Here is a 22,726-nt window from a genome sequence, read left to right as displayed (position 1 = left end):
ATTTACAGCTGCAGTTGACATCCATCACTTTTCTTGAATACATATAACATTCCCTTTTATCTAAGAACTCAGTTTTAGCTTTCAAAAAAAGACTTCACCAAGTAATTGTGACAACCCCCAGAATCCTTTCTCTATATTTTCACAGTTTGTAAGAACTGTCACTACTGGGCATGCTGAATATTAAAAAAAATATATTATCTGCAAGGAACATAGATTTGGTTATTCTGAACATATACATTTGTATTTATTTATACCCTATGTATAACTACTGGTTCCATTATCATAAAATCATTCCTGATAAATATAACTGATTTCAAAATAATCAAGAATAATCATTATTCCTATCTCTGCTGATGATAAAGTTATTACAGTTAGGTGTTTTTAGAGTACATTTGATTGAGTGAAAGAGAATCAGACCAGTAACACAACATCTCAGTTGATTAAGACTACAACATTGATAATGATTAAGAGTACAACATGGTAATGACAAATGAATTAATATGCATTTTTGAAGTGATTGTATATTGAGTTAAATATCAATGGTAGTAATGGTTTATATGTTTCTGAAAAGAGCAAAATTTTCCGTGGACTTATTTGAAAAGTTCAACATACTAGAATATTTTTGCCACATAATTAATATTAATGTTTTCTCTTTGAAAAAGCCCATAATGTATATTTGCAAAGAGAATAAAGGGGGGGTTTTGATTTTTTAGTTCTTGTGACCATTCATTTATTCAACAAGTATTTTTTGAGGACCAAAATGTATATCACAATATACTAGGTACCTGGAATGCAGCAGATTTGAGTTCATTTCCCAACTTTGTCACTGAAATACTTAGGTGTCTTTGGGATCATCACTTAATCTCTTGGGAACCTTTGTTTTCTCATCTCTAAAATAATGGTATTGAAGTAGATAACCTCTAAGGTCCATTCTAGTTATAGATAAATGGTTCTGTAATATTGTCAAATTCAGGTTTTCTGCCTATATGCTTGTAGCATAATCCATAATCTATTAGTCTAGTGATATTGTTGTTTTTTTTAATTTGGAAACGGAGTTAGTCTGTCAAGATAATTTATTCTTCGTGAACCAGTGCTGGTTCATAGTGATCACTAAATTCTAACTAACCATCAATTTATACAGTTTCTAATTGTTCAGAGAGTGATGTAAAGCTCATAAGCCTGCACTATCCTTCCTTTAAAAAGGAGGGCAACATTTGCCTAGGTCAACTTATACAGCACTTATCCACTTTCCCCAATTTCTCACCAGTCAGTGGGAGCAGTATCTAAGTCTCATATACAAGTTGTTCCGGTGAACTAGGATGTAATTAATCTAAGACAAATAGTTAAAATGGTTAGATCCTTAAAAAAAAAACCAACTATCTTTTCACCTTAATTTTCATTCAGGTCCCACTTAATCATTTTCAATCTGTCTTTTCCATTCTGAAGTCTATTTTTTTGTTAGAGAAAAAGAAAATCAGAATTTGGGTTGCATAGTGTTTTTTCCTTCTCTCTCTCATTTATTATCATCATGTCATTCACTATAAGCAGTAGGACTCTGCCATCCTTGTTCAATATTGATTAGTTTGGTGTTGTCCTTCGTTCTCAAAGAGGTCCAAAATGACATAATTATGTCAGAATGAAGTTACAATGTGTCCGACTGTGGCTGATTAGACCAATACGAACCTGAATGCTCTACCAGAGGTTGGGCACAAATAGTCCACATGAACATTTGGGGTGGGTTCTTTAAGCATGCACATCTCATATTTCTATTGAGCTACTTCAATTCTGCTTTGCTTTTAAAGCACACCACCTTCTCTGATGAGGGCACACCACACTGGGTGATCCTGTGCCAGTGTCTCCCATGTCACACAGTCAATTCCAGAGCTGAATTGCCTTAGGAAGATAGTGAAGATCACCTGGCCGGGTAATATACCAGGCATTGAAGTCCTTTCTCAAACCAAACTGCCAAGCATCCAAACGTAAACAACTACTATGAGCTTGTCACTTTGTTCAAATGTCAAATGAACGCTTGCCTCAAAGATTATTTTATGGAGAACTCACACAGGGCAGTTATGCTCACATGGTGTTCAGAAGAAGCAATACAAGGGCACTCTCCAGGTCTCTTAATTATTTGTAACATCCCATTAAAAGACTCTGATCCTTAGCAGTCTTCACAGTCTTCTGCTGGTGCTGAGCTTTAACCTTTCTTCTGGAACAGTCTTCTTGGACAGGCTGCAGTTTTGGACTTGTCCTTAAATATGTAATCTTCTATCCTTTTTACACATCCCTTTAAAATCTAATCTTAATGGAGAGCCATTGGGCACTCTCTTTTCTTTTTCCTCAATATGATTAGCTGAGTTCATTACTGAGAGCCTTTTCTCTTTCAGTAAACTCCCTTAGACTTTTAGGTCATTTGATCTTCCCTAAAGTTTTCTTAAGTCTCAGAAATGTAATCTTAACATATCTACAGCAAATATAAAATTGTATTTGTTTTTCCCTTCTTATTTATCATAACCCTAAGATGATATCGTCATTTTTTTCCCTAAAAGTTCCACATGTTTTGACTTTACTAATCAGTTTTTCCTTATTGGTCAAAATCAGAGAGTATCATAGTTCACCCTGACCTTCTAAAAAATGAGATTATAAGTAAGTCACTTCATGAATTTATAATCTACTTTTCTTTTTTAAGAGAAATGTTTTTGTATTTTATTCCAAATTACATGTAATAATAATTTTTAACATTCATTAAAAATAATTTGAGTTCCACATTTCCTCCTTCCCTCCATTCCTCCTCTCTCTCCTTGAAAAAGCAATCTATTATTATTTTAGCAGAAAAAGACCTCTAGTGTATAAGGTGTTCAGAAATCTGACTTCTAGCCATAATGTTGCCAGTAAATGAAGTTACTTCATGGTTTTGAAATGATGAAACCATTTTAAACTGGATGAATTCCAAAATCTTAGCTCAATCTGATTTTTACTTAACCTTAGATTCCATTTAAAATAATTGGCCAGTAACCAACAAAGAATGCCCTCTTGAGGTGTGGCATTGTCTGACTTAGACTTTAAAAAAAAAGCTTTTGGGTCAAAGTTTTCTTTTGAAATGGTCATTTTTAAGCTGTTTAGATAAAGTATTGTTGATTTTGGTTATCATCAAGTTTTTCCTATTCATTACCTTGACTCTGTGCTTCCCCCATCCCCCTCCAAAGTTCCTTGATTGTGTGTGTGTGTGTGTGTGTGTGTGTGTGTGTGTGTGTATTTTTTTTCTTGGCAAAGTGTTTTCTTTTTTCAAAATTCACTTGTGCAGTGATATTTCAGTTTGGACAGCTCTGACAAAGAATTTTTACTTAAAATGTGCTCTTTATTTTTGTGAAACCTGTTTTCATTATTTAAATACTTAGATCAAGACAAAATTTAGAAATGTCTCCAGGGGTGGCTAGGTGGACCTGAGTTCAAATCCAGCCTCAGACACTTAACACAAAAACTAGCCATGTGATCTTGGGCAAGTCACTTAACCCCAATTGCCCTCCAAAAAGCAAAAACAAAGTCTTCAAAGGGCAAAATTTAAAGTTTTGAAATAGTTTCAGCATTCTTATAAAGAAAGTGATTCTTTGCATTGTTTACTCTAAAAAATGAATTGAGGATGCAATAGATTAGTAAATTCCACAGTGACTGTAAAAAAGAAGTGGCACTGCCTATGTCTATTTGGGTACATAAAGTCATAAGAATATATCTTCACTCTGGAACAAGATCCCTTGTGTCTTCCATCTTGTCCATCTGCACTCTGCATTATGATGTTACAATCTATTTCCAGTTATCCCTACTCCCCCACCCTCATGGCATCCTTACACAGCTCAGGTGTGACAGAGGAGGAACAGGTGATATTGACTTTGGTTGAGGTTGGAACCCACAAATCTCTCAATTTCTGGGGGAAAAATCTCAAAATATATCATCACTACCATTTCTCTGACACAAGTTCCAGAGTATATGGGTTTACCCACAAACTGAATGAGATAGATTTAGCCAGGAGAAAACAAAAATCTTGTTTATTTCTCTAAGGAGATAGAAAATTTGCCTTCTGAAGTGGTTTTATTCCACATCCCATATTTCTTTCTCTTCTTTGAGAAAATCAATAAACTAACTATGTTTATCTCCCTAATCTTTGTCCATGTGTAGCTTAAGGGAAGCAGGTTAATTTTAGCCACACACTAGATGAGTGTCAGCAGTGGGAGCTAGTTGTTGTAAAGGACGGTTTGAACTCAATTTAAAGGTTTACTTCTTTGTTCTTTTTTTGATTAACTGTTTTATCCACTTTCCTATTCTAAAATGCTTTAGACATTCTGATGGGATGTAGAGGTCAAGAAGAACTGCTCAACCCTAATTGCAGAGGTTTTGAACCTCTGTTTACTGCCATGTATAAGCAACCTCGGAACCTCCGTGAGAGTCAACTATGAGTGCAAGTGCCGAGATTGATGAGATTTAGGAGAAATGAATTAACTCTAATTTCATTCCTACTATCACCACCCCAAAACAGCAACATATATCCCCATAACCCTAATCACTGTTTTATCAAAGAAATTGTAAGGCAGACCTGAGACAGATGAAGTTAACCATCCCCATGTAGCCCAGCTATAGGTCCTTTGAGCAAGAAAACTCCAGAGTAATTGTCAGCACTTTAGCAAAGATACATAGAGACCCCAGGGATTCTCTATGCCAGCGGCTTTTACCTTTCCTGTTGGTAGCTTATCTCTGTTTTGGTAACTTTCTATCTGCAGTTATTAGAAGAGGTTGTTCAGAAAAAGGACTATTTGTTCAAATCCTTAGACTCTGAAGAATCCATTTTATAAGATGTAGAGTAGTGTCTGGACATCATGTGAACATGAAGAAACTCATCTGGGACAGGGGACCAAAGAGAGACCTTTAGGGTGTCCTGTAAGTACTGCACTTCTTTCATACACCCTGTTTTCCCTTTTCAAATGAGGAAACTGAATTCTTTGTTCCTGAGTGGACTGAGAGTTTAATGTAGGTTTTAAATGGGGAGTAGGTCAGATTATTCCATAATTACTAATTCTGCCCACATAATTTAGGTGGGTTTTCTTCTTTTCCTAGACCTTCAGTATTTTTTTTTACTATCAAACTTGATTCATTTAAACTCTTAGTAAGTGGAGTTAATTCTGACATTTTAGTGGGTCTTCACTTTTCTACCTCTCATCTTTTATTTTCTTCAAATCTTAAAACACATTGGAAAAAGCTTAATCTGGTACTTCCAATTTGTAAAGTGTAAGAAATATAACTTATTTTACTCTTATATTTAAATATTACCATTAAGTACAGTTAGTAAGTTATTAGCAACATGTTTTTTTTTTCCTTTTCAACTTGGCAAGAAAACATTGGTTTCACAATAGAGCCAGAAGTTTCATTAATTCATGCCTCCATGGTTCTATTTAGTAATCATTTTCAATTTCCCCAGCATTCACCTGATCATCGTGGAAATGAAGATTCCATTTGGGATCTCACAAGATGGTGACCACTCCTACCTTTAACTCTGTACCTGTTTCCTAGGGTTTTGTGATCTCTGTGATGAGAATACAATGTGGTAAATGTATATTCAGTCATTCTAGGTTAAAAAGTTATCTTTAAGTGTGATCTCAGTGCCCAGGTCAGCAAAAAGACAGAAAAGTATCCCATGAATTAGAAAGAGTAACAGCCTTGCCACTTTCTGAATGATATCTCTGATCTTTTTTGGAGTAACTCAGAAGTGAAGGTCATGGGTTATGGACTGGACTTGTTATTTTACTGGTTAAGGGAACTCCCAGATCAGGAAATGCTCTCTACCAATGCAGACCAAGGTCTTCTCCAGAACCTATGGACTTAGTGAATTGTTGAAGGGATCGAGTTGTTTAGCTTCACCCAAGTGAGTATACATCAAAGATGGAACCTGAAGCCAATTTTTCTTGATTCTGAGTCAGGCTGTCTGTGCAGTATGCCAGCTTGGCATCCGCAGGGGACTGTACAATTCACTGAGTAATAATAGCTGGCATTTATATAGTATATAAAGGTTTACAACATATTTAATATATTTTAGAAAGTACTTTGTGTTTATTGTTATTTGATACTCCCAATAACCTTATGAATTTCATCTTCAAAGATACTAAGAAGCCATCTAATCCAATACCCTCAATTTTTTTATAGATGAGGAAAGTGAGGCTCAGAAAAGTTATGTGACTTGCCTAAAATATAATTTCATGAACTTGTCATCTTATAAACAAGGGCGTTCCTTCAACCTGATCTAGATCCATTCCTGCCTTCTCAATCTATGGGATTCTTGTTCAAAGCCATTTATCTGGAGATAATAAGGTCAGAGGCAAGATTTGAATCCAGGTCTTTTGACTCTACAATTAATGTTGTTTTTTTTTTTACATAGTATCTATCAATCTAATAATTTCATGGATTTGTGATCTTACCAACAAGTATATTCTTTTTTTTTATGAGGGGGGAAGGTTAAGTGACTTGCCCAAAGTCACATGGCTAGTTTTGTGTTAAGTGTCTGAGGCTGGATTTGAACTCAGGTCCTCCTGACTCTGGGGCTGGTACTCTATTCACTGTGCCACCTAGCCACCCCAAGCGTGTTCCTTAAACCTGATTTGGATCCATTCCTACATTCTTAATCTATGGGATTCTTGTTCATGTCCTTTTATTGAGAAACCGCGTGATGTAGTCAATAGATTATTGGATTTGGAATTAGGACAACCTGAGTTCCAATCCAACGTCTGGTACTTACTGGGTATATGACCTTGGACACATCACTTACCCCTTAAATGCAGCAGTTTTCTCATCTGTGGAATGATAGAATTAGAACAAATGGCTTGTAAGATCCGTCCCTTCCAAGTCTAAATCTATGATCTTCTCCCACAGATCCTTCTCCAATGATTTACCCAAAAAAACTTTGTTTTTTTTCTCTTCATTTTACAAGTAACAGTGTGGAGCTCAGGCTGCCAATCTTTTATCCCTTGTTCACAATCTACAGTGTAGGATGCTATTCTATGCAAGACCCTTTCCACCAGCTATCCTTCTATGTCTTTATTCTTCATTGTGCCTAGCTCCTTGAGAAAAATGTCTAAAATCAGTGCCTCTACCTCCTCTCCTTCACTCTTCTAAATCCTCAGCAATGACTCCTAGCATCATCAGCCAACTAAGCCTTCTCTCTTCAAAGTTATTAATGATGTATTAATTGTCAGATCTAATGACCTTTGCTCAGACTTCACCCTTCTTGACTTCTCTGTAGCCTTTGTCACTATTGTTTAGTTTTTCTTCCTGAATAATCTCTTGTCTATAGGTTTTCATGACAAGGCCCTTTCCTGGTTCTTTTTTAGACTTCTGACCACTGCTCCTCAGTGTCCTTTGAAGGTTCTTTGTCCATGTCATGTGGATGACAAGCTTGAGTCCCCAAGGCTCTATACATGACCTTCTCTTTTTACTCAGCACTATCCTGCTTATTAATCTCATCAACCTCCTAATAGTCTCACAACGCACTGGACAAGGAGCTCCAATGATTACCTATTACCTCACAAATCAAACATAAAGCTTTGTTGTTTGCCATTTAAAACTCTTCACGTTCTGACTGTCTCATATCTTTCCTACTTCCCTCCTCTCCACACATTCCCTGATCCCAGCTCAAATGGCTTCCTTCCAGCTCCTCATTCATAATTCTCCATGTCCTTCCTCCTTGCCTTTGTGTTGGTTGTCTCCCATGCCTGGAATTCTCTTACTTCTCACTTCTGCCTTGACTTCCCTCAAGCTTTGAGTTAAAAATTACCTCCTCTAGGCAGTTTTCCTTGTTCCTTTAACTGCTAATGACTTCTCTCCAAGATTACCACCCCCCCATTTGTTCTCTGTGTTTTATATGCATGTAGTAATTTACAAGTGATCTTCATTAAACAGTGGTGTCTTTGAAGATAGGCATGGGGCTTTTCGAATTTCTTTGCATTCACAGAGCTTAGCACTTAATAAATTATTGTTGACTGATAGCACATCTCCCTTTTCATGATTTCTTGTATACAATTTACTCGTATGTTTTGACTTTGCACACTCAGCATTACTCTATGACTTTGAACTCTGAAGCACAACCATTCAATGTCACTGGCATTTGTGCTTTTTGTCAAGGCTATTGCTGCATGCAAAGGCAGTACATGTGATTTATTTTTATTTCAATTATTTTTTTTCTTTAAACAAGACTTAGGGGCTGGGACCCTTAATCTCCTAGCCCTTCTGCTGTCATTTGGTTTGGTTTGGGGTTTTTTTTTTTTTTTTGGTCATCTCCTCCTCTACAGACTCTGATTGACCTAATCATTCCACAGTTGGTATTTGCTATGGATTTTGTTAAATTCTCAGGTATTACATTAAGTATGCAGAAAGGCAAACATCTTATCTCATTACATCTTTTAAGGTAATTTATGTAATGTTGATAAAAAAAAAACTATTTTGAGCTCAACATATAAACCTGAGTTGTCATGGATACACACATTGAGAAGCTTTCTTCATCAATTTATTATGAGTCTGACACGTTATTTTTAGTGTATAAGAGTTATTTTACCCAAAAAGACAGATGATATAATTGAGGTTCATCATTATTATAGATATCACATTAAAAACATCACTCCTCTATATATTTTTATATGCATACTTTCCCCCTTAACAGCATTTTATAGCCAAGGACGTACTCAAACCAGTTGTCAGAAAGATTCAATAGTATCCTGGGATTTACTTTTTCTTGTTAATTTCCTCTTTGCTGCTGTGTTAAGTTTTTAACATAATTGTCTTAATGGTATTTGCAAGTAATGTAAGACTGGGCAGTTGGGGGACTCAGAGAAATCTAATGATTAGGATAACACCTCTGATTCTTGCAACGTGGTGACCCTATATTACCCTCAGTCTAACCCTTCCATTCACCAAGCATCCAACATTTATACCAACGATCCCAAAAAGACAAAAATGAAACTGTCCCCACTCTCATGACGTTTACACTCTATCAGGGGTAACAATGTATATGCAGATAAGTAAATATAATGTTTCAGGGAGGAACTGAATACAGAAAGACTGGCTACCTATGGAGGGTTAACAAAGGCACAGATATGGGAGAGGAATACAAGGCTGATCTATGTAGGAGAGAACAAAGGAAAAAGAGAGCTTATATACACATTCACACACATATGCATACATACAGTACTTGGAGATATATATACACACATACATCCAAATATCTGTATATGTGTATGTATTTGTATGTGTGTATATGTTCATGCAGGTATATATATGCATATATTTGTATATGTATGTTAGATATAGCTCCTGAGTGAGTGGCTGTGAACATTAGCACTATAGATCTAGGAGCAGGTGAATAAAATAGGGGTAGAGTGTACGTAATGACATGAGATTTCTGGGACTACTGAATCTTCCAAGAGAATGAGAGTAAAATAATCAGTTAGGACCTTAAAAATAAGTTCATTAGGAAAACAAGCAATTGATTTCACAGTACCAATCTGAGACAGTAAGAGGGTTTATTTTTTTAAAATCATTAACTCTATGCAAGAAACAGCAAGAGGGGCAATACTGTGTAATAAACAAATTTTTTCTTGGAATTATTACAAGCTGGATTCAAGTCACTCATCTGACGTTCTGGTTGTATAGCCCTGGACATGGTCACTTAATCACTCATTGCTCTGGGAAACTTTCCAAGACAAGCTGCCAACTTACATTGGTAGAGTAAACTCTCTACCAGGGTGCTCCCTATGCTGATTTCACTGCTCTATACCATCCATGACCACCCAACTTGCCCCCCATAATCAAATGAATAAACTTACAAAAATCTAAGTGAAAGAGTCAAAACTATCTTAGAACCACTTCATGAAAAAATATTTAAAATAGGAAATAGTCTTAAGGGGAAAGATTTGCCTCTTAGTACTGGGTTCTATGATTGGGAAGATCCATTTTGTTGAATTAATTGGAACCACAGCAAAAACAAGTTCTAGTAATGGGCAATGTGATAAGAGTTCATGGGATAATAAAATTCAAGCTAGAAAGGAGCTTGGAGGCTAAGAAAAATGAGGCCTGAGGTTCCATAGGTTATCAAGAAATTGTCAGATGTGGGATTTGAGTCCAAGTTCTCTGACTCCAGAGCCATTACTATTTCCTCCATACCACACCTGTCAACATTGTATCTACTGATAGAGAGCCCTCCTCAAAACCAAGAGGACCTCAGTTCAAGTCCCGCTGGACCCATTTTCACTGAGTGACTTTGAGCAAGTCATTTATACTCTCATTGTTCTATGCAACTCTCTAAGAGTATAATCTTCAAAGAAGATGTCGACCTATGTGTGGACAGAGTTTCATCACTTAAAAGTCCCTTATCCCAATGAAATCATATTTCCAGTACCTATTCCTGTTGGTAAGATGGGAATCAGAAAAGTAAGGAAGTAAGACAAGAGTAAGTCTAATTGATAGAGTCCATTCAAATATTTAAGCACTCCATTGGGTGTGTGGTCTTATTCAGTGTCCCTCATCATTATCTACTTATTATTCTGTGCTCCTCTTGTCCACTTCCTCCCAGATCAGAAAAGGTGCCCCACCCTTGCCACCTTGCGAGAATGTCAATAGAGCACTAAAGATCGTCCATGGTTAATACTTCACTTTATGTGGCCAGCCCATAATTTCTTTCATGCACGTGTTTCTTTGATGACAAGCTTTAGTCAGATTTTCCTTTGTAGCTCTTTAAACCAAAAGCAAAGTGGTACTTTGCAATACTAAGAGTAATCTGCTTAGTCCATTGCACTTTGCATGAGCTAAAATTTCAATTCATCAGAGACTATTATATGGCTGCAAGTAATGGAATATAATGTCGCTAAAAGATCAGCATGAAAAAGATGAGACTATATTTCAGAAAGAAGCTCAGAGTCATAAAACAAACTAGGAAATAAACTACCTCCTACAAAGAGATATGTTCCCTTAAATTAGATGAAGGAACAGTTCAAAACCCAAAAAAATATAATGATGATGACAGCAGTATGACCAACAATAACTTACATTTCTATGGCATTGAGCTTTATACGGTTCTTTCCTCACAGCAACCCTGTGAAGTCGTTGGCAAAAGTATCCTATTTTATGGATGGGAAAACTGAGGTTAAAAGAAATAAAGGGAATTGCCTGGGCTACAGCGCTAGCGAGTATCTGAACAATATGCAGATCTTAAAGGACCAGCTATAGACACATGGCACATCATACATGTCATAACATACAATGAAAATTTACAATAATAACCCATAATGTTAAAATTCGTATAGTTTCAGAGAAGACCCCACTAGTGAACTGACCGGAATGGTTGTCTTGATTCACAAGCCATGAGTACAAGTCTCTTATTGAGTTCAGTTCGGCAAACACTAGCAATGGAATTATAGAAACGTCAGTTAATCTTTCTGAACACTGGCTTTCTTGTCTGGGGAAGAAATTGCTTTGCAAATGTGAAACAACAGAAAGAATAATAGCTTGGGGTAGCTAGGTGGCACAGTGAATAGAGCATTGACCTTGGAGCCAGGAGGACCTGAATTCAAATCCAGCCTCAGACACTTGATACACTTATTAGCTGTGTGACCTTGGGCAAGTCACTTACCTCTATTGCCTTGCCTTCCCCCTCCACAAACAAAACAAAACAATAATAGGTCACATTTATATGTTGTTCACTCATTCAGTCATGTCTGACTCTTCATGACCCCATGAAACATACTGTCCCTGAAATTTTCTTAGCAGATACTGGAGTAGTTTGCCATTTCCTTTTCCAGTGGATTACAAATAGAGGTTAAGTGATCTGCCCAGAGTAACACTGTTAGTAAGTGTCTTGAGATTTGAACTTGGGTCTTTCTGACTCTAGGCCCAGTGCTCTATCCTCTGAATCATGTAGGTGTCTCCTCACATTTTTATAATCTTTTTCAATTTTCAAAGTTCTTCCCAAATTTTGTACCTTTTGATCTCCCCAATAACTGTAAGGTTATTTCTATTTTTTCTAATGAATAAACATGCTTAGGCATGTGAAATGACTTGGCCTGTTAAGTGACAGGTGAGAAATGACAGAAATTATTCCTCTGTTTTTTACTGTTACCTATCTGTGCTGAATCAATGAGAGACATTTATCAGCAGCAACACCCTCTCTAACGTCTTTTTATTAAAAGATTGATATTGGTGTCATTAGATAATAATACCTTATGTATAAGCACTCTTCACTTTGTATCTGCTTCTCTGCCTGGATTTTTCTCCCAAGATGTTGCTATTAGGATAAGTCATCACTTCTAAATTAACCATCATGCTGCTACCTTAAGCCCTGATCGATACCACCTCCACTCCCCTCTGATTGGAAGGCTGGGGGAGAAGAGTACCAAAGTCCTCCCAATAGCATCCTTTATAAAGAGGGAAGAAACTGGACACTCAACTCATCCACTTTGCATCTGCTGCTCTCTGATTTCAGTTCTATGGAAGAAAATGTCCCTGTGCTGAGTATCCCTTGGCAGTTCTCCTTTCCTCTCCCCCTCCCATCATGTCCTGCCTCTTTTGTGTGTATAATCTCCCCCTTTAGATTGTAACCTTCTTGAAAGTATGGAGTGTCTTTCTTTTTTTTATTAATGGTAACCCCAGTGCTTAGTACAGTCAGTGCCTGGCACATCACTTAATAAATGTTTATTGGTTTTGATTGGATTATATCTTTTGGTAGATTCAGCTCTTTAGATCCAAGAGCCTTATTACTCTAACTCTAAGTATTCCAAATTTACAATTTGAAAAAAATCCTTGGTAAGCTAAAAATTAAATATTTAGGAACTAAAGTATAAATCCTAGACTTCAAAAATGAGCTGACAGATTTTGCTTAGAAATGAAACACTTTGAAATATGAAACAATCTTGAACAGTAATGGAAGACTGAGTCAGAGGGACAAGTCACACTTGAGCTGAAGAGCCACAGATGCCACAAATTAAAAATAAATTGTACACTACTTGTTATAATCACCCCATATGCTATCATAATATTGTGGACTCTAAACAGGTTCTTATTACAATACTCTCAATAGCATAACTGGGTTTTGGTATTTCACAATATTCAAGGTAAATGGAAGGAAGAAAGGTTTTATATATATATAATATATATATGTATATATATATACATATATTATATATATATTGGAGATTGCCATATCTGCCTTTACAAATAAACTCTACAGAGAATATTTGAAGAATTCCCCAATTAGTCACTAAACATTTGTTAAGTGTCTACTTTGTTTCAGTCATTATGTCATGCTCTACTGATACAAAGAAAAAGAAATATTTCCTGATCTCAAGGAACTCATCTTCTTTATGAGAAGTCAACATGAACACATATAAGTATACAAGAAATATGTAATAGCTAATATTTAATGAATTTATTAAAATTAAAATAAAGCAATTAAACACATTAAAATAAACAGATTTAATTAAAATTTAATTTAATTAAAATTAACAGAATTGGTGCAGTTTAAAATTGGAGTGGGCCATGAAGCTATTGGTTTCTCCTTGAGTGGAGTTTTCAAGCAAAGACTGCATGACCATTTGTGGGGTATGATGTAGGATTTTTTTTTTTAGTTAAAGCAATTGGGGTTAAGTAACTTGCTCAAGGTTACACGGCCAGTTATTTTTGTGTGGCTGCCAAGTATCTGAGGCCGGAACTGATCCCAGGTCTCCTGGCACAAGGGCCAGCTCTCTTACTCGCTTTGCCACCTGGCCGCCCCTAAGCAATTGGGGTTAAGTAACTTGCTCAAGGTTACACGGCCAGTTATTTTTGTGTGGCTGCCAAGTATCTGAGGCCGGAACCGATCCCAGGTCTCCCAGCGCCAGGGCCGGCTCTCTTACTCTCTGTGCCACCTGGCCGACCCTAAGCAATTGGGGTTAAGTAACTTGCTCAAGGTTACATGGCCAGTTATTTTTTGCGTGGTTGTTAAGTATCTGAGGCCGGAACTGATCCCAGGTCTCCCGGCGCCAGGGCCGGCTCTCTTACTCGCTGTACCACCTGGCTGCCCCTAAGCAATTGGGGTTAAGTAACTTGCTCAAGGTTACACGGCCAGTTTTTTTGTGTGTGGGTGTTAAGTATCTGAGGCCGGAATCGAACCCAGGTCTCTCGACTCTGGGGCTGGTGCTCTTACTCACTAGGATTTTCTTTTGAATATAGGTTGGTCTACATGACCATCCAGGTGCCTGATTCGGGAAGCATTGTGCTCAATTACTATGCATGGTAAAATCATTAAAGGATCCTTAGAACACTATGAAACATTAAGAAAATTACTAATATTGTATGATTTAAAATTTTTTGAAGCTTTTTAAAAATCATCAATCATTTCCTAGGGCACTATAACTTCCCCCTTCATAGAGCCCTCATTTTAAAAAAGGATGAAAAAGATATAAAAAACTAGCCTGTGACTTCCAGGATCTGCTTCTTCCATCCTAACCCCAGCCAAGAGAGGGAAGTATGTATGCTTCACTATCTTTTCTCTCAGACAGAGTATGTTCATTGCAATTAATCTTGAGTTCAGCTGCTTTTTATTATTATTTGTGTTTAAATTATTTTAGTCATTACATGTCTTCTCTTGGTTCTGCTTTCTTTTCTGTTTTTTAATACCTACATATATCTCCCTATGTTGATTCTTATGGAGAAATGATATTTCAATATATTCAAATAGAGAAGTAATATGACATAATGGGTAGATATCTAGCTTTAGATCCAAGAATATTCACCTTAAGTCCCACCATTGACATCAGTTGGTAGTGTGAAGCTGGAAAAGTCTTTTACGAACTCCATGCCCTTTGCAACTCTTTGAGGAGGTAAGTTGAAGAGAAGGTACTGAACTGCATTGATAGAGGGAATTTCTCAGTCTATTCTAATATATCCCTATTAGATTATAAGCTTGGTGAAAGCAGGGACTGTCTTTTGCCCCTTTCTGAATCCCCAGGGCTTTGCATAGTGCCTGTCACATGGTAGATAATAAATGTGTAATGATCAGTTTATATACCTTGGGGATCTCTATACTTTTGAAATAACAGGTCAGTCTCTATCGTCTGTCCTAAACCTTACACCACCATTACTTTGATCATAATGGGTTTGTTCATTTTGTTTTGTTTTGCTTTCCTTTATAGAGGGCAGAAATTGAACACTTAGCTCGTCCACTTTGCATCTTCTGCTCTCTGGTTTCAGTTCTATAGAACAAAATGGCACTGTGCTCAGTAACTCTTGGTTACTGTAACTCAGTAACTCCTTTCCCCTCCCCCCACCATGCTAATATTGATTCTGTACATCAAAGATAAAGAATGGCTTTAGGATTGACCTGTAACTCGACTGGGATATAGAAGTGATGTCAAAATCAAATAGAATCAAGGGCCACTAATCCATGCATAAGTATGCCTGCCAATTACATACTGATTCAGTTTTAGAATACAGTATGTTTGTTAAACATTTACCAATTAAATTTTAATCTGGTTCAGACTGCATTCTAAGTTATGTATTTGACACTTCTGGTAGAGACAATTCCTATTAAAAAATTTCATCTACTCTGCAGGTCGGCACCTCCTCTGCAACTTATGGTCTTAGTAAGTTGCCCAGGGCACTCAGAAGTAAAATGATTTGGCCAAGATCCCACAACCAGTATGGGTCAGAATCAGGAAAATGACTCTCTTTTATGTTTTGCTGCCTCCTGAATGCCAAAGATCATAAGAGAAATGATGTTTGATAGAACTAAGATTTTGATATAGGCTTTAACATGTTCAAGTATTGATATTTAAGCATAATGTGAAAATATGGCAGAATAGGTTAGATCTTAGGTGATTTCCTTTGAACATTTTATTGTTTGAAAAAAAGTGTAGACCCTTAGATCTTCTACTAAGTGTATATACTTTTTTGAAATAGAATCCTGAATCATCTTGCAGATGTCATGTTAACCATCTATCAAAATGAAAAAAGAAAAAAAATACAGAGTATGACATATTCCTTTCATTTGGAGTATACACTTGCAAATATGTTCATATACTGGCTTTAACAATAAAACAGCATTTTAAGAGGTTAGGTAATGTGGTACAAATGGGAAACAAACCTGGTTAGGAGTCATGCCATCTGGGTTCCAGTGCTTGGTAAGACACTACTTAATGTGTTGTCCTTTGGGCTGGTCATACTGCTTGTCTGGTGAATGAGCTTTCCTCATATGAAAAAGGAAACAGTTTCATATCATTTATTTGTAAAACCTCATTCAACATTGAAATTGAATGATCTACATGTGGTATTGTTTCTCCAAATGTGCATTCATGGTTTTTTCATTTCTCTGCTTATATTTCCTCATGAAAAGGGAAAGGATAGGGGCAGCCAGGTAGCACAGAGAGTAAGAGCACTGGCTCCAGTGTTGGGATGACCTGAAGATCGAATCCCGGGCTCAGACACTCAGCACCACACCCAGAAATAACTGGCCGTGTAACCTTGAGCAAGTTACTTGACCCTGATTGCTTAAAAAAAAAATTAAAAAAAAAAGAAAAGGGAAAGGATGGTGAATTTAAAGGTGTAAGGATTACAGAAAAGAGAGAAGTAAAACAGACAAGAGGAGGTGCATTGGGGGAGGAAGATGTGATGGAACAGTAAAAGATACTTCAACTTGCCAACCCAACATTCATTTTTCCAGCAATGACATTGCCCTAGCCTATAGGAGAACCATCCATTTCAAAACAGATTTATCAATTGATTGATTAATCAATACTCATTAATTTATGTTTCTTTATATTTACTCCTGGAGCAGGTCACTTTGATTTCTGGTCAGTTCAAAAGCTTTTTTCTTCCTTGCCTCAGTTTAATGTCTCAACAATCTTATTTTCTAAGAACTGATGGGTTTTAGGGAAGGTTTCTTGACCTTGTTTCCAACTGTCTGAAATGTTAAAATTGGCTACTCTGAAAACATCAATTAGGATGAATGGAATTTTTGTTTTTAAACATTTTAACAGCATTTTCCCTGAAATTAAAGTCAAATAGAGGAAATTACTTTCAGAGCTCCACAACTTATGAAATTTTCATGGTATAAATCTCTCAGGATACTACCTTGCAAGGCAGTCATTTCCACTTGAACTATTTAGTTGAGGTAGAATTCCTCTGATACCCTATACCCATAAATTTTTACTTTGAAGGCACTGTTTAGTCTAGTTGTAATTGGTGAAAGATGACTAGAAACCCAAAAGATAAAACTGCCTGTGTTAAGGGAATGAAGGAAAGAAACGCAAAAAGAAAGAACGCTTCAGAGAAAAGTAAGCAAAATTAAAATGTAAGAAATTTGGTTGATAATTAAGTCAATAAATTCATCAAATTAATGACACTTTAAAAATTCCCAGATAAGGCAACAAATTGCAAAACTCCAAATATAAATCCAAATTATAAAGTCAGTGGCCCAAGGCAAGGATACATTTCATGTCCAAAAGGGGTAAAAAAAAAACTTTAAAAAATCTGTTTTGTTAAAAAAAAATCAATTTAATGCGTAGCAATAAGTGAGCATAAAACCTAGCAAACAGCCAAAAATAAATTAGCCAGTATTTTTTCCTTGAGTTTGTGTAGGTGTGTAATTTGTAACACACCTACACAAACTCAAGGAAAAAATACAGGCTATTTTATTTTTTACCCAACACACTGCCATTAGCATTATGGTTATTTGAAAATTATTCATTTGAACCTAACAGTGATTCTAAAAGCAGTGTTCATCACATTTTGACTACAGTTATCCCTTCCACATTGCACACGTTAGGGGTGTGACACCTGTGTGATCTGAAAAATTGACATAAAATATTTTGACTCTCCATACTAGAGAAGTTTGAGTTATTATGGTATTAAAAGATAAAATATGTTAATACTATACAATACTATACATATATTTTGTGCATTTCTGAGTTTCTTAACTTTTTCTGTATCATCTGCTGTCCTTCATGTGTCACCTGCAGCTTCCACAAAACTCCCCCAAAATTTCCATTTAATTTCTTATGCTGACCTGCAAGATATAGTGAACCTGAGATTAGGAAAGCTGTGATGTGGAAGGCATAACTGCATTTTGTTTAAATTCCCTTGAAAAGTTCAGTTGAGTATATTTTGATACTTTAGAAGATACATTATTTCACCAGTTCAGGTATTCCAAACGATGGTGTACATGATATCCCATCTTTATCATTTTCATCTTTTGAGTTCTTCATTTGTGGGTTTCCAATAAATAAATAAATTGATAGGTAGATAGATAGATAGATAGATATCATCTGGAGGCACTTGTGAATGTGTGGAAGGGTGTCATCTAGTTCTGTTAATATTTTGCCAAACATGAGCTTTCTTTACATGGCCAGCCCATTCCTCTTTTTCAGAATCACACATGCCCTAGATGTTACAGTTTTCAGCACTTGAGCACATCAATGTTGGTAGTAAGTTGCTGACTACTTAAACCACTTATGGATGTATAAGTTATATATTGGTGAAAGAGAGATGTATTCATGGAACTTTTCTCTATTAACTCATATATAGCTCATGTTTGTTCCCACCCAGAACACCTCTTCTTAATTTGTTGTATTTCTACCTCTCCTCTAAACATACTCAGTTTACCTACAATAAATATTGGAATACAAAGCAAATATATTAAAAGACATTTTGATAGAAATGGGACTTGCATCCAGGATTGTAAAGAAATATGGTGGGGTTTTTTTTCCCCTTTCCTTTCCAGAGGTGCTTCCACATGACCTACCATTAGTGGTACTGTAGTATGGGTAAAAATGACACTTTGAAGGCAGTACCCGCATGCTGTCTTGACTTGTTTCTCCTGGAACCTCTTACCATTTTTTCTCTAGTATCTGTACTCCTAGTCTGAACCCAGGTAAAATTCCCATACTGCAGCCCCACATTCTGCATCACTGCCCTCTGCTGCCTTTATTGCCCAAGTCACTACACATTTGCCATGATAAGGCACCATTACCATCTCTTCACATAGCTTGATTGCTTCTTCACAGCAACCTTTGCTCTATACCTCAAACCCATGGAAGAATGAGTCCTTTCTTTTCTGGCAAGCTCACCACATTCCCATTGCTTTTGGGTGACATGCTGCTTTTATGCTTCTGATATGATATTCTATGATTCACAACCTTATATTATCCTGAGGAAACTATTGATATAAAAAAGATTAGCTTTCATACAGTAAGCAGCTTGGAATCATTGGAAATGGTACAATGGTAACAAATGTGGTCCAGCCCATCCTCCTCTGCATGACAAACTCAGGATCCATTTGCAACAGTTAAGACACACACACACACACACACACATACATGCACACACGCACACACACATTAATTCAGTAGATTTTATGTCATAATTAAGAAAATACACTTTCAATATTAACTTAGATTTTTTTTCCCCTGTCTGGAACGTGATACTAACCTTTCTTTTTTTTTAATTGCCTGAGGATCTTGATGATAAAGTAGCATTTTGGGGAGGCAATAAATAAACAAGGAAAGTCTGGAGCACCTTGAGATCTATAGGAAATTCTTCTTCCACTTAGTTTTTTGGGCTTTCCTCTGATGATAATAAACCCCTTTGGCAAGCATGTATGTCTGTTTTATGCCTCATTTGATAATGTTAATCAGGGAATTGTTAAAACAACTGGTTGAGGTTGCATTTTTCAATGACTTTCTTAAAAGATACAGAAAATAACTTGAGAGAGGGGATTCATTAAGGTTTACAGTTTTCCTTTTAAGTCAATAACTTTTCTATTATGAAAAAAACTGGGATCTAATATTTCCTACTCCTTTCTGTCAATCTTGTGCTGTGCAGTTGTATTCTGTTATAGAAAATTACCCCAGAAATCATGGTTGGTCTTCTTATGTTTTCCTTTAGGATAGCTCAGTACATGTTTAAATTAAAATAAAAATAAGAATTCCCATGATGAAAGGATACTTCTTTTAAAAATAAAATATAGTTCTTGTGTAATGATCCTTGGGTTTCTAGCTGTGTCTTACCTTTCCCAGGTCTTCAGTGCACATTGTGGTCACATCCTGTGTGTTCACATAAAGGAGAACTCGAGTCAGTGGAAATGGAAAGAGACACAGCTTTATTGGCAGGACAGGCATGTTGTTACATTTCTCCCTCCTTTCTCTCTAGCCCCCTCAAGCTTCAGCCCTTAAATCCCCAAAGTGCACTTGCAGAGCTCATGGACAGCTCATGAAGGCTGTAGGGGGGGCAATTAGAGAACAGGGAGGCTGTGTCCAGAACAGCTTGCATACTCCTGCACACTTACCCTTAGTACCCAAGATTAATCTCAAGGTAACAGGGTACATTGCATGACAGCACCCAATCTGGGTGCCTTGGCACTTCCTAGAGGTTAGGGTGCCCTGACCACAGATGCCATCACATACTGCTGAGTGCTCTGTATCCTATTACATCAGACCTGAACTCAGAGAGGCTGCCTGAGACCCAAAGAGAAGCTACAGGCCCCAGCATTCTTGATTTTTTCTTTTTACTCTTTAGGAATCTTAATCTATTTTGAGTATCTTGAAAATCAATCATAAAGTGCTTTCAAAATTTTATTGAATTTCTTCTGTGTGTATTTGGTCAAGTACAATCCCTTTTCAGCTTCATCTTCTTGTTATTTTCACTTCCTCAAATATTTCATCAGTGTATAGTGGTGGACCCAGGTTCAATTCCCCAAGAAGGCTTTATTAGGTACCTATCATTAGTCAAGCTGTGTGGTAAGCACTGAGAATACTAAGTCAAAATTCAAACTATTTCTGTCCTCAATGAGTTTATGTTATGTTGGAAAGAGAAATATATACATTATTAATTAATAATAATAATAAAATAATTATTATCCAATGAAGGTAATTACTTGCACACAATATATACAGAATAAACACTTATAAACAAGTTAACTTAGATATTTTAAAGATTAATAAACAAGTAATTTGAAGGCATGAAGGAGAAATAACTTCCGGTAACATTGAGAAAGTCTTGTTGAAGGATATGGCACTTTAAGCTGTTAGTTACAAGGAGTTGAGAGTTCTGAAAGATGGGAGTTAGGAATGAGAATATTCTTGGCATGAAAGTGCATGGGTCTGAAGGTGGAGAGCATCATGTTTAATTATCCCAGAAAGGTAGAAAGCCAGATTGTGAAGTGCTTTTGATGCCAAACAGTGAAGTTTGTATTTGGTGTACAGGAAATAGAAGGTGTATCAGCAAGCACCCCAGAGTCCACAGGGTGTCTGCCAACACAGGTTCTTATATCTGCTTTGTTAAAGGAAAGCAACTCAAAATGGGTTAACAAGCTTACTTTTAATCAGTCAAACATATATCGTTTACCTAGTTCAGGGGAAAAAGTCAGCACCCGAACTTTAGAGTATACAGACAAAATTATCAAGACAGAGAAACAGATCAAGTAGACAGATTTCCAAATTGTCCAACCATTACATCCATACCAAATCAACATCTGGGTTTTTCAAAGCTGGGGGCTCTCAACAGTGGCTTCCCAGAGTCTCATCTGATCAAATCACAGAACACTTCTTCTCAAAGTGAGCCCCAAAACAAAGCTACACATCAGGGCTTATATATAGCCTTCTCCTGGCTCAGAGAATGTAACAACCTTATTGACTCACTGGCCAATCAAAAAGTATCTACTGAAAAACAAGCCTCCCACCCCAGGCTCCAGGTGCACTTTAGCCTAGGGGCAGGGAAGATCTTAAAAATTTACATTCCCATTACAGAAGGTGATAGAAGTTTCTTGAGCAGAAAAATTGACATGTTAGTTCTATGCCTTAGAAATATTCATTTGGCAGCTCTCTGGAATTTGGATTAAGTGGACAGGTTAGATGTAGGAAGATAAATTAAAAGGGTATCGCAGGTAGTCCAGGAGAGAGGAAATTAGAGCTTGAATCACAGTAATTTTAGAATCCAAACATGTTGGTTCTGTTTATGGATGATCACTAGAGAAATTGCATTTCACATATGTTTACTGTTCTCTTTCCAGTTTTGTCTTTAACATGTTCTTTGGGAGGTCTGCCTTAAGTTTCATGCCAAGCTTTCTACAGATTCATTGTTACTGTTCGGTGCCTTTTGTGTGGTGACACTGCTCATAATTTTCTGTCATTTTCCTCTGCAATGTGTTGGAACTGAAAAATCTTTTTTTTAAACTAGAATTACCCTTCACTGCCATATCTCTCTGTTTGGCAATTACTAGTTAGCTAAGAATAGTCCTTATGCCCTTTTGGTCTCATTGTTGAGGTGACTGTTATAAGTGTATTCAAGAGATAGTGATGAGTCTTTACATTTATTCCTATTTTTCACAATCAGCAAATTATTTAAGTCAATTGGTGACTCTAATTGCATTCAGTGTCCTCTCAATTTTATCCTTTATTTTATTTCATTATTAATTTTGACCTTTGTTCTCACTAGTCAATACTACTCATGGACAGTTCATTTTTAGTGTCTCACTTTTTTTTTAGATACACATTTGCTGTCAATGCAAAAATAATTAAATTATTTTAGCAGAGGTGACAGGGTAGGAGGATAATTAGGGTAGGGAAAAAGAGAGAGAACGAGAGAGAGAGAGAGACAAAGAGACAGAGAGACAGAAACAGAGAGACAGAGAGAGAGAGAGAGAGAGAGAGAGAGAGAGAGAGAGAGAGAGAGA

Source organism: Petaurus breviceps, unplaced genomic scaffold (assembly GCF_028583685.1).
Source record: "Petaurus breviceps papuanus isolate PSGF00001 unplaced genomic scaffold, PetGlider_PUasm1.0 118, whole genome shotgun sequence".
NCBI lineage: Eukaryota > Metazoa > Chordata > Mammalia > Diprotodontia > Petauridae > Petaurus > Petaurus breviceps.
This window is presented reverse-complemented; position numbering follows the sequence as displayed.